This window comes from Choloepus didactylus, chromosome 4 (assembly GCF_015220235.1).
Source record: "Choloepus didactylus isolate mChoDid1 chromosome 4, mChoDid1.pri, whole genome shotgun sequence".
NCBI lineage: Eukaryota > Metazoa > Chordata > Mammalia > Pilosa > Megalonychidae > Choloepus > Choloepus didactylus.
The window spans coordinates 63,609,941-63,622,297 of NC_051310.1; the positions used below are offsets into that span (position 1 = coordinate 63,609,941).

The window sequence follows — 12,357 nt, forward strand, 5'->3', positions numbered from 1 at the left end:
ATAATTTTTCACACCTACTACAATGGACTTTATTAAAAAAACAGAAAATTACAAGTGCTGGAAAGGATGTGGACAAATAGGTACACTTATTCACTGTTGTTAGAAACAGAATGGTGCAGCTGCTCTGGATGGTCTCATTCCCTATCAACATCATACCTGATCTAAAACAAATAAATGAGGACCATGCTGCATAGAACCAGGATGTTAGTACCTTTCAAAATGGTAATTAGCTGAGGTAAATGAAATGCAAGTCCCAAATGTTAAAAGAGAACAAGTGTTTGTGTACTAACTCTTTCAAAATCTTTTCACTGCAAAAGTTGAAGCAGGGTAATCCACTGGAAAGTTCTGGGATTAATGCACAGGTTTGAGTTTGGGGGTGGCTTAGCCTTTCTACGCTATCATTTTCCACTCTGTGATGTGGAAACAGGGGACTTACCTATTCCTTAAGCTTATAACCACTGATCCTCTGAGACTCCATGAGGATGACTCTGAGTGGTAACTTTTACTGTCAGAATTTATATTTATCCTCTCTTTGCCTAAGATTTCTCATCTATATCATTAACAATAATTATGAGTATCTCCTATGTAATATTTTGTGACAAATAATGAGCTAGGACTTTCAAAGTAAATAGAATTTTGTTTGATGTACATTAAGGTCTCAAGTAAGATTTTTTATGACCTGATAACCCTCCCATGCTTTCAAAATAAAGGTAACTCCTCTTTGGGAAATTTTTACCAAATTAGAAAAATGTATGTAAATCAGTAAGAACGATAAAGAAGAACTGAACTAGCAATCCAACAGACCAATACAAGTACCTTCAATCACTTAGAATATGAGAGATTGCTCACAATTTTCTTAATACATACCATCTCTTTTAAATCTTAGTATATTATTTATTAGAACAGCAACATCTCTACCAGTTGGCTTTCATCGATAGAAAATAAAGTAATGTAATTAAAAACTTTACCTGGGATCCACATGCGGCTGCTGCAAAAACGCTCCCACCCACCGCACCGCCCCCCCCCAACCTCGACGAAGGGCCTCGGGGGCCCACGCCGGTTCCGCATAATGGTCCCCGTGCCTCTGGGGGACCATGGGTGCCGCTCCTCGAGCCAGTGACCCGCTTCCGCCAGCTGAGGGAGACCCGTGGGAATGGTGGACTCATGTTTGAGTGCTATAGTCGCCGAGGCCGTCTCACCTCCACCGTGAACCCCAGGCTGGTACTCCCTCTGAGTTTCAATGCAACTTGGACGGTGGCAAAAGCGCGCAAGAGTATGGAACTCTGGCGATAATAAGCCTTTCTTCCTGCGACATGAGAGGAGGAAGGAACCTGCTTCTGGTGCACTCCACCGTAGAGAAGAACTGGAGAAAACAGCCAACCTATTCGAGGGCTGAAAGCCTATTTAGCTGCAGAAGCTCATCTCCCTGAACTATCAAGGATAGAAAAGTGACAAAAGAACTGCCATATTTTCATCAATTTTAAAATACATGTTCTTTGTATTTTAACATCTCTAATAAATAAGGATGTGTCTCACAATGAATTGTGTGTCCTAGTTGGCTTGGCAGCATTTTCTCTTTCCTGGTGACTCAGGAAAGGGAAAAATAGTGTATCATAAAACTGATGGCATCATAAATTTGATGAAACACAGTAGGTAGAACTTAAACTGAATTGATGGGACATGTGAAACCAATCCATCTTGAAGGGTATGCAGGCCTTAGTCCCTGAACTGTTTCTGAGAGCTGGATGATTAAAAAAAAAAAAAAAAAAAAAAAAAAAAGTCAATATAATTATTTACCTGGAAAATGCTTAGTATAGCCTTCAGTAGCCAAATAATCATAATAATAATCATTATTGTTTACTATGCTCACTTCACACAAGCAAGAAGCCTTGAATTATTCTAAGCCTAAAAAGTCCCTTTTTAAAATAACTTGCTGTTGCTCTAATCTCAGCAACAACAAAACTTATTCTCTATTCCCAGGAACTTTTTCAGCATTTCCTGCAGGAGGATACAGGGGTTATCTCCATATGGTTTGATAATCAGTACCTTCTTGAAAAACAAGCCTGAATGAGAGGACTTCCAGATAACATGATATTATGACCAAACAGCTTTCTCTCTTTTATTTTTTCCCATCTGCTTTATTCTGGATTCTGGCCATTTCTTTTCCTGATTGAGGTTATAAAAGCCCAAACCACTCTTCTCATTCTGACCTGGTCTTGGAAAACTTTATTTTTCCTCCAGTTCCTTGTTGATGCATCTTCAATAAACTCACCTTCTCACCAAAGTGAAAAGATTTGTTTCTCTGTTTGATGTGGGGTCAGGCAGCCTAACTATTTAGGACCATGTTTTCTGATGGTTACATTTCTAAAAGGTTCAGCATGGTCATATGTGATTTTGGAAAACCTGCTCTGGGTGTTTGCCATGAGGTGTCCCAGTCCCAAGCATGGAGTTCAGTTTTTTGACCCAGGAGAAACCAACTCTGTAAGTTCAGGCACCCAAGGTTGTCAGCCTAGTAAACCTCAACAAAGTAGCAAATCTCTTTTCAACCCTGGCAAAGTTTAGACTCAGTACAATCTCTTGTTAAATATGGCAAATTTACCACTTTCTACCCCTGAGACACCTCTAATATGACAGGAAATGGTTTTATAAAGGCAAAAACCCATGAGGGCACAAAGGTGGGAATCTTGTGGAGCTGGAACTAGGTGAAGAGTGGTCACTGCCTTGGAAGACAGGGGCACAGAGAGCAGTGCCTGAGGCATTGTGCATGATAATGAAGCTGGAAAAGGAGGAGACTGCAGTCCTCTCTCCCTACCCATGCCACTGGAAGGCATGGCCTCATGCTCCAGCAGTTACTAGGAAATGAGCTCTGAGAGAAGAGCTCAGCAGTCCAGTGACCAGGGGCAGAGCCCTGTTCTAAGGCTCCTTGGAAAGGAGGTCTCCTCTCTGCAGCAACTCCCAGTTCAAAAAAAAGATTGGTAGTTTGTGGTCCCTCAGTAAAATGGCTCAGCCAAATCCTGGTTTCAAAGGCCAGCAGCACCAGGTGCTAGGGGAATCTCTCTTGTCATGTCACTGTAAATCCCAGGGTTCAGAGACCCCAGAGCAGAGGGGGGAAGTAACAAAGGAAGAGGGACTCGGAAGGAACAGAGATAATTCTTACACATCTCTTCAGGGCTTATATATAAAGGGTTTTTCTGGGTATTTCCCTGCTGAGTAATGAATTCTGCATTGTTTAGCATCATAATTTAATACCAAATTGTTTTTACAAAATATTAGAGCCATTTCAAACAGCAATGTATAATACTACATGCTACTGCATATCCCTTTTGCATTTTATCAATCTGGTAAGTATAAAATGGTAACTGGTGACCTTATTTTACATCTTTCTTGTACTCTGTAAATCTGAGCACATTTTGGAATGTTCATTGGACTTTCACATTTCTTTTTTTTTTTGTAATCCATTTTCTTGTCTTTTTCCTATTTTTGTCCTGAGTTGTCTTTTTTAAAATGAGGTGTAATTCTTCATATATTCTAGATACTGATCTTTGTCAGTTAATAGCATAAATATCTTATCCCAGTTTATTATTTGGTTTTCACTTTCTTTACAGTGTCTTTTGATGAAACAATGTTACTAAGACTAATATTCTAAACTTTATGAAACTTGTTTGTATACATGTTTAAATTAAAAAAGCTCTCATTCTAAAAATTTATCTGTAGGTTCTCTAGGGTTGTTAGATATTAATTTAATATCTGCATAATGGTAAACTCTGGTCAACTTAATGTCTTTTTTAGGACCTTTAGAAAGGATTGTGTATAAATAGTGATAATGACCATTGCAGTTCTAGAGAATCCCTCTAATGTTTCTATAGATATCTTTTTTATTTTTTTAAATTCAGTTTTATTGAATATATTCACATACCATACAATCATCCCTGGTATACAATCAACTGTTCACAGTACAATCATATAGTTATGCATTCATCACCACAATATATTTCCGAACATTTTCCTTACATCAGAAAGAATCAGAATATGAATAAAAAATAAAAGTAAAAAAACACCCAAACCATCCCCCATCCAACCCTATTTGTCATTTAGTTTTTGTCCACATTTTTCCACTCATCCATCCATACACTAGATAAAGGGAGTGTGATCCACAAGGTTTTCACAATCACACTGTCACCCCTTATAATCTACATTATTATATAATCATCTTCAGGAGTCCTGACTACTGGGTTGGAGTTTGGTAGTTTCAAGTATTTACTTCTAGTTATTCTAATATATTAAAACCTAAGAGGTGTTATGTATATAGTGCATAAGAATGTCCACCAGAGTGACCTCTCAACTCCATTTGAAATCTCTCAGCCACTAAACTATTTCATCTTTTTCAATCTCCCTTTTGGTCAAGAAGATATTCTCAATCTCATGATGCCAGGTCCAGATTCATCCCTGGGAGTCATATCCTGCATTGCCAGGGAGATTTACACCCCTTGGAGTTGGGTCCCATGTAGGGGGGAGGGCAGTGAGTTCACCTGCCAAGGTGGCTCAGTTAGAGAGAGAGAGAGGACCACATCTGAGCAACAAAGAGGTACTTAGGGGGAGACTCTTAGGCACAATATATGCAAGTTTAGCCTCCATTGCAGTAACAAGCTTCATAAGGGCATGTTGCTATGGATACCTTCTGCACATCTTTATTAAAGAAGATTCCCTTTTATATCTAGTTTGTGAAGACTTTTTAATGTTTCTTTTTCTTTTTGAAAATGTATCTTACATTTATAGCAAATTTGCAAGAATAGTACAGAGAACTTTTCTTCCCTGAAGCATTTTAGCATAAGTTGCTCGCTTGTTTTCTCCTGACTCCTAAATAGTTGATATTTCCTGAAAACAAGGATATTCCCCTATAATAACTGTAACACAATCATAAAATTCAGTAAATTAACTTTGACTGAATACTACCATCTAGTCCTCAAACATTTAAATTTTACTTATTAACTCAAAGATTCCCTTTATTGCAAAAGGAACCAGTTCAGAATCAGTTTTTGTTGCTTTTCATCATTCTTCTCTCTCCTTCAATCTGGAAGCACTTATTCAGTCTTTCTTGACTTTCAGAACCTTGACATTTTTGAAGGTCACAGGCCTTTTATCTTGTAGAATGTCCTTCAGCTTGTGTTTGTGAAAATTTCACATGATCAAATTCAAGTTACACATCTTTGACAAAAATATCATGAAAGTGATTCAGAATCTTTTCATTTCCTCCTGTCAGGTAGAATATGATTTCTGTTTGTTCCTTTACTGATTATCACTTTGGACACTTCATTTGAAGTGGTATCTGCTAGGGTGCTCCATGGTGAACTTACTCTTTTTGTAATTAATATTATTTAATGGGGAGACACAATGAGACTATGTAAAGACACCATTCTCATCAAATATTCTATCAATCATCTATCTAATTTGTATGGACACATCTTTAATTTTATTTCAGTATAATATATTTTTCTCATTGTTTATTTTGGTGCTTGAGTTGTTCTGAATTTAGCAAGCTACTTCAATCTGGATTCTATGTCCTTTTAACACATCCTCATCATGCTTGAACTTTTACAAAGAAATTAATAAATGTTAACTTTTGTCAAGTGCTTTTCTGCCTCACAATAGATGATCTTGTGGTTTTTCTCCCTCAATCTATTATTGTGCAGAATCATATTAATTAACTGATTTTTTTAACAGTAAGAAAACTTGTTTTTCTGGCCTAACACAATTTTTATACATTGCTGGATGCAATTTGATATTTTTAGGAATTTTATATCTCTGTTCATGAATGGGACAGTAATTATTTCTTCCACTTGGCTCATTATCATATCAGAATTATTCTTGCCACATAGACTTTTTAATGGAATTTTATTGAGATATAATTCACAAACCACATAATCCATCCAAAGTGTACAATCAATAGCCCACAATGTCACCATGCAGTTGTATATTCAGTTTTCAGCATGTGCTCATTGTACTTGGTTTATATTAGTGAGGCCTTACAATACTTACCCCTTCATTTTCAGCTTATTTCACTCAACATAATGTCCTCAAGATTCATTCACCTGGTTTCATGCCTCACAAATTTAATCCTACTTGCAGCTGCTTAATATTCTGTTCTATGTACACACTATAGTTCACTGCTGTCTTCATCCACTGATGCATCCTTAGGCCAAATCCATCTGTTGCAAATCATGAATAGTGTCACCATGAATATCAGATTTAATTGGAAAGTGATCCTGCTTTTTCTGTTCTGTGGTAGATTTTGAGAAAAATTATGATTATTATTTGAAAATTCTGTAGAATATCAAAAGTTCATGTGATTTACTATAGGCCAGTTTCCAGAAGAGAAAAGCATTTTATATTGTCTTAATCAAAATGTATTCTCTTTCTTGACTGATAATTTAGGTTACTCATATCAGTTTTACTTTCTTGATTTCCAGAACCCCCAGTAGCAAATTTGGAACATCATACCTCTGTCCCATTTTACAAATAATATTTATTTAATAACTGATTTCCCAAGAATATGCCAACTGCAAAGATACTTACTGCTCTCACTGCCATTTTCACCAAAAAGGAAATTGTACTTGTCTAGGACTCATTATTACCAACTCACTGGATGAGGCTAGTCTTCTACCAGAGTGGAGTCTCACTCCAGGTTTGGGGCCCTGCCAATCAATTCACAGATGGGACAGGCCAGTGGCAAGGTGACAGCAAGGCTTTATTTGAGATGTTATTGAGGACCCTGTCAGTCTGGAACCTCAGACCAAAGAGGCAGCTCCTGGTGATTTACAGTTCAGGCAGAATTATAGCTCAGGATGGTACACACTGAAGAATGCCAATATGGGTGAAATTAAGAGAGAGTCACTCCCAGTGAGTTCAGTCTTGGCCTTCTATTGGTTAAAGTGGAAGAGCTTAGACACTTGGTGTCTTAGGATTGGCTGACTTTTATGCAAATAAAGGACTGCATTGTGGTCAAGTGGGGGACCAGCTAAGAGTGACTTGTAATTGGTGCAATTGAAGGCCATTTTGATTGATGCTTGCATTCTGGACTATCTTGATTGGTCCATCAAGTGTGGTTCTGGATTTTAGCCTACCTCATTATGATATTTCTGGAAGATGAAAGTGACATTCAAGATGTTGCCAGAAAGTATAATGCAATTAGATTTGTTACAAACTTTTTTCTTACACAATCTGAAAGTTTACTAAAATTATATGATAAATCCAAAATTGAGTGAGTATTCTTTTCTAAGATTTGACCTGATCTCAAGATTTTAAAAAACATTTAGAAAGTAAGCATTCTTTTGAAAGGTTTTTTTTAGAGAGAGAGAATCTGTTAGAGTTTTATATAAAATGGTTATTTTATTCTCTTTATAGAGTCTCACTTCTGGCTACAGTAGGAATGTAGCTACTATTTCCCAGAACTGTAATTTTTGTGGAGAATCTCTCCCCTTCACAATCTGGCATGACCTTCTTTCAATTGTGTGACTTGGATATATTTAGCCACAGAAATTAACTGCATGCAATGATACAATGTTTTCAATCAAAAAATAATAATATGCTGACTTCTGTGCTTAGGGATTAATAAATACAGTTCTTGAAATCAGTGAACTCTGTCCTGAACTGGGAAATGTAAGAGTGTATTTGGTCTCTATTTTATATGACTGCCTGGGGAAGTACTGCTGTAACCCTACAGAAAGAATGTGGCTTTTAGTAACTGTATAGGGGGAAGCCATTGAATTAAATGCTCTATATGAATAAAATGTAATCTATATATTTTGTAGGAAATTCATCTTCAGTTCATTTGAGCATACATAGTATGTCTGGTCACTGCTACTCTTAGACTCTTGCCACTTAGGTTTGTTTTAAATATGAATTAAGAATTTTTATGTATATTTCACTTATTTTTGGTGTATAAAAATAAATGATGGAGAGGCGGGGCAAGATGGCAGACTGGTGAGCTGTATGTTTTAGTTACTCCTCCAGGAAAGTAGGTAAAAAGCCAGGAACTGCGTGGACTGGACACCACAGAGCAATCTGTCTTTGGGCATACTTCATACAACACTCATGAAAACGTGGAACTGCTGAGATCAGCGAAATCTGTAAGTTTTTGCGGCCAGGGGACCCGCGCCCCTCCCTGCCAGGCTCAGTCCCGGGGGAGGAGGGACTGTCAGCTCCGGGAAGGAGAAGGGAGAATTGCAGTGGCTGCTCTTATCGGAAACACATTCTACTGATTCAAACTCCAACCATAGATAGACTGAGACCAGACACCAGAGACTCTGAGAGCAGCCAGCCCAGCAGAGAGGAGACAGGCATAGAAAAAAAACAACACGAAAAACTCCAAAATAAAAGCAGAGGATTTTTGGAGTTCTGGTGAACACAGAAAGGGGAAGGGCGGAGATCAGGCCTTGAGGCGCATATGCAAATCCCGAAGCAAAGCTGATCTCTCTGCCCTGTGCACCTTTCCTTAATGGCCCTGGTTGCTTTGTCTATTAGCATTTCAATAACCCATTAGATCTCTGAGGAGGGCCGTTTTTTTTTTTTTTTTTTAAATCCTTTTTGCTTTTTCTAAAACAATTACTCTAAGAAGCTCAATACAGAAAGCTTCAAAGAATTGAAATTTGGGCACGTCAAGTCAAGAGCAGAACTAAGAGAGCTCTGAGACAAAAGGCAATAATCCAGTGGCTGAGAAAATTCACTAAACAACACAACTTCCCAAGAAAAGGGGGGTGTCCGCTCACAGCCACCATCCTGGTGGACAGGAAACACTCCTGCCCATCGCCAGCCCCATAGCCCAGAGCTGCTCCAGACAACCCAGTGTGACGGAAGTGCTTCAAATAACAGGCACACACCACAAAACTGGGCGTGGACATTAGCCTTCCCTGCAACCTCAGCTGAATGTCCCAGAGCTGGGAAGGGGGAGCAGTGTGAATTAACAGAGCCCCATTCAGCCATCATTTGAGCAGACTGGGAGCCTCCCAACACAGCCCAGCAGCCCAGAACTACCCTGAGGGGACGGCACTCACCTGTGACATAGCACAGTCATCCCTCAACAGAGGACCCGGGGTGCACAGCCTGGAAGAGGGGCCCACTTGCAAGTCTCAGGAGCCATACGCCAATACCAAAGACTTGTGGGTCAGTGGCAGAGACAAACTGTGGCAGGACTGAACTGAAGGATTAGACTATTGCAGCAGCTTTAAAACTCTAGGATCATCAGGGAGATTTGATTGTTAGGGCCACCACCCCTCCCCGACTGCCCAGAAACACGCCCCACATACAGGGCAGGCAACACCAACTACACACGCAAGCTTGGTACACCAATTGGGCCCCACAAGACTCACTCCCCCACTCACCAAAAAGGCTAAGCAGGGGAGAACTGGCTTGTGGAGAACAGGTGGCTCGTGGACGCCACCTGCTGGTTAGTTAGAGAAAGTGTACTCCATGAAGCTGTAGATCTGATAAATTAGAGATAAGGACTTCAACTGGTCTACAAACCCTAAAAGAACCCTATCAAGTTCAGCAAATGCCACGAGGCCAAAAACAACAGAAAATTATAAAGCATATGAAAAAACCAGACGATATGGATAACCCAAGCCCAAGCACCCAAATCAAAAGACCAGAAGAGACACAGCACCTAGAGCAGCTACTCAAAGAACTAAAGATGAACAATGAGACCATAGTACGGGATATGAAGGAAATCAAGAAGACCCTAGAAGAGCATAAAGAAGACATTGCAAGACTAAATAAAAAAATGGATGATCTTATGGAAATTAAAGAAACTGTTGACCAAATTAAAAAGATTCTGGACACTCATAGTACAAGACTAGAGGAAGTTGAACAACGAATCAGTGACCTGGAAGATGACAGAATGGAAAATGAAAGCATAAAAGAAAGAATGGGGAAAAAAATTGAAAAACTCGAAATGGACCTCAGGTATATGATAGATAATATGAAACGTCCGAATATAAGACTCATTGGTGTCCCAGAAGGGGAAGAAAAGGGTAAAGGTCTAGGAAGAGTATTCAAAGAAATTGTTGGGGAAAACTTCCCAAATCTTCTAAACAACATAAATACACAAATCATAAATGCTCAGCGAACTCCAAATAGAATAAATCCAAAAAAACCCACTCCGAGACATATACTGATCACACTGTCAAACATAGAAGAGAAGGAGCAAGTTCTGAAAGCAGCAAGAGAAAAGCAATTCACCACATACAAAGGAAACAGCATAAGACTAAGTAGTGACTACTCAGCAGCCACCATGGAGGCAAGAAGGCAGTGGCACGATATATTTAAAATTCTGAGTGAGAGGAATTTCCAGCCAAGAATACTTTATCCAGCAAAGCTCTCCTTCAAATTTGAGGGAGAGCTTAAATTTTTCACAGACAAAGAAATGCTGAGAGAATTTGCTAACAAGAGACCTGCCCTACTGGAGATACTAAAGGGAGCCCCACAGACAGAGAAACAAAGACAGGACAGAGAGACTTGGAGAAAGGTTCAGTACTAAAGAGATTCGGTATGGGTACAATAAAGGATATTAATAGAGAGAGGGAAAAATATGGCAAACATAATCCAAAGGATAAGATGGCCGATTCAAGAAATGCCTTCACGGTTTTAACGTTGAATGTAAATGGATTAAACTCCCCAATTAAAAGATATAGATTCGCAGAATGGATCAAAAAAAATGAACCATCAATATGTTGCATACAAGAGACTCATCTTAGACACAGGGACACAAAGAAACTGAAAGTGAAAGGATGGAAAAAAATAATTCATGCAAGCTACAGCCAAAAGAAAGCAGGTGTAGCAATATTAATCTCAGATAAAATAGACTTCAAATGCAGGGATGTTTTGAGAGACAAAGAAGGCCACTACATACTAATAAAAGGGGCAATTCAGCAAGAAGAAATAACAATCGTAAATGTCTATGCACCCAATCAAGGTGCCACAAAATACATGAGAGAAACATTGGCAAAACTAAAGGAAGCAATTGATGTTTCCACAATAATTGTGGGAGACTTCAACACATCACTCTGTCCTATAGATAGATCAACCAGACAGAAGACCAATAAGGAAATTGAAAACCTAAACAATCTGATAAATGAATTAGATTTAACAGACATCTACAGGACATTACATCCCAAATCACCAGGATACACATACTTTTCTAGTGCTCACGGAACTTTCTCCAGAATAGATCATATGCTGGGACATAAAACAAGCCTCAATAAATTTAAAAAGATTGAAATTATTCAAAGCACATTCTCTGACCACAATGGAATACAATTAGAAGTCAATAACCATCAGAGACTTAGAAAATTCACAAATACCTGGAGGTTAAACAACACACTCCTAAACAATCAGTGGGTTAAAGAAGAAATAGCAAGAGAAATTGCTAAATATATAGAGACGAATGAAAATGAGAACACAACATACCAAAACCTATGGGATGCAGCAAAAGCAGTGCTAAGGGGGAAATTTATAGCACTAAATGCATATATTAAAAAGGAAGAAAGAGCCAAAATCAAAGAACTAATGAATCAACTGAAGAAGCTAGAAAATGAACAGCAAACCAATCCTAAACCAAGTACAAGAAAAGAAATAACAAGGATTAAAGCAGAAATAAATGACATAGAGAACAAAAAAACAATAGAAAGGATAAATATCACCAAAAGTTGGTTCTTTGAGAAGATCAACAAGATTGACAAGCCCCTAGCTAGACTGACAAAATCAAAAAGAGAGAAAACCCATATAAACAAAATAATGAATGAAAAAGGTGACATAACTGCAGATCCTGAAGAAATTAAAAAAATTATAAGAGGATATTATGAACAACTGTATGGCAACAAACTGGATAATGTAGAAGAAATGGACAATTTCCTGGAAACATATGAACAACCTAGACTGACCAGAGAAGAAATAGAAGACCTCTACCAACCCATCACAAGCAAAGAGATCCAATCAGTCATCAAAAATCTTCCCACAAATAAATGCCCAGGGCCAGATGGCTTCACAGGGGAATTCTACCAAACTTTCCAGAAAGAACTGACACCAATCTTACTCAAACTCTTTCAAAACATTGAAAAAAATGGAACACTACCTAACTCATTTTATGAAGCTAACATCAATCTAATACCAAAACCAGGCAAAGATGCTACAAAAAAGGAAAACTACCGGCCAGTCTCCCTAATGAATATAGATGCAAAAATCCTCAACAAAATACTTGCAAATCGAATCCAAAGACACATTAAAAAAATCATACACCATGACCAAGTGGGGTTCATTCCAGGCATGCAAGGATGGTTCAACATAAGAAAAACAATCAATGTATTA

The 12,357-nt window shown here is 38.4% G+C and overlaps 1 pseudogene; it reads left to right on the forward strand.

Annotated features, from left to right (window-relative positions):
- Window positions 1–1,164: 1,164 nt before the first annotated feature.
- The window catches only part of LOC119532657, a 39,371-nt pseudogene continuing 28,178 nt past the window's right edge, over window positions 1,165–12,357 (forward strand).